A 1,892-nucleotide genomic window follows, 5' to 3' on the forward strand; every position below is an offset into this window, starting at 1 on the left:
GCTTTACAGACTTCTACACAGCGAGTGAAAAACTGTAGGGCCGTATTTAGCGACGGCTTTGTGTAATGTCAGAGCCCAGTGGCGTAGTCAGATGGGAAAGAGTGGGAGGGGGTGGAGGGCTAAACAATGACAAAACTTGAAATAAATAACTACGAAAGTGGATGTTCTACTACTTGGTTTTATAACACGGTGTGATCTGCTTCTTAGAAGATAAGTCCTCACTAAGTATAGTACGAGATTTCTCTGAATAAATTAACTTTCAGTTCAAGGGCGTACAAACCGGGGGCTGAGGGCGCCAGCCCCACCCCCAGTGAAAAATATGGGGAGCGGAAATATCATCCCCCCCCCCTCCCGCGTCGCAAGTCAGAAAACCCCTTTTTCATTTCCAAATGAGAAAAAAATCTTCTTTGGAGCACCAAATTGCATCTAAGGCCAGGTGAAAATGCAAAATTCTTTACAAAATGGAGTGGGTGTTGAAGTGTGCTATATTGCACAAAATTGCATCTGAGGCCACCTGGAAATGCAAAAAATTTCCAAAGGGAAGGGGACACCCCCTCCCCTTAGACCCCTCCCCCAGGCCGGCCATCAGTCTTCAGCCCCACCCCCCCCCCACTCAAAAGTACCTTCCTACGCCACTGTTTCAGTTACTCTATAATCAGTACACATCTCCATTTTGAGTCAATGATATGAATATAGAGATATGAGATACCTGCGTATACCTATACTTACACGGTTTATTATGTATTTAAAATGTTTGATATTGGTCATATATACAGGGCCGTAGCCAGTAGGAGGATTGGAAGACGTGCCTCCTACCTGCCTCCTTCCTGCCCCTACCATTCTCCCTAAATTTGCATCCCTACTTGCTTACACTTATAACAAACCCACTTATAACCATCCCACTTATAACAAACCCACACAAGGTCAACAAATACTGTGAAGAATATGACAGTGCACTATTTTGCATCTAACCTTACTACACGAAACCACTAAACGATACCAACTTTTGTACCATCCATCTGGACTAAAATCTGGACTCAAATTATAACTCGTAACAGATCGGTAGCACCTATATTGTGTCCGGCAAATTCATATCAATAGAAGTGTTAATTAAATAGATTATGTCGTTAATTAAATTAAGAGGACGATGTGGCGGAGGTGGGGCTTGCACTTGGTTTCAGTATAACCGACCCCTATGTAGGGCAGTTTGAGGGTGTACCAACAGAAAAAAAAACAAGTTTTAAAAGTCAAATGATGCATTATGAGGCATTAATTTTGGTCTTTACGTCTTTACAAGTAGCTCTAATAAATAATAAAATATACTCTATTATCCCTCTCCCTTTCCTCCTCCCCAACTACAACATGAATCTTTCTTAGGAGGCGAGATGTGAGTTAACAATTTTATAAAGGATGGTTGCTGCCATAGGATCATTAAAGGTTGTACGAGGCTTCCAGGGGTCTCTCCCCCTCCCCCCCCCCCCCCAGAAAAATCATTCTTAAGCATATTTAGACGATAACTTAGGTTTTAATAAGTAACTCTGAACGGAAGGTTGTGCTATTAAATCATAGTAAATAAAAATTCTCCAACATAAAAACAAGAGAGGAGAGGGCATTCCCGTAGTTTTGGTCCTATTCGTGCCCCACAGAATGCAAAAATCCCCGACTGAACCATTTCCCCTCGACTGACGATCGGACGCGTTGGGCATCATCTACCCCCCCCCCCCCCTTGCGCACGCCACTGGTGTAGCATCAAGTCAACACTTTTTGATAACGGTGACGTTCTTTATATGAACATACTACACTGCAGAACAATGTGTCACAGAGAAACGGGAAGTTCTTTTCATGGGAGATTAAGTGAGGTTCGTTCTTTTTTATCTGATTGGTTCACCATC

The sequence above is a fragment of the Apostichopus japonicus genome, chromosome 15, assembly GCF_037975245.1.
Source record: "Apostichopus japonicus isolate 1M-3 chromosome 15, ASM3797524v1, whole genome shotgun sequence".
Taxonomy (NCBI): domain Eukaryota; kingdom Metazoa; phylum Echinodermata; class Holothuroidea; order Aspidochirotida; family Stichopodidae; genus Apostichopus; species Apostichopus japonicus.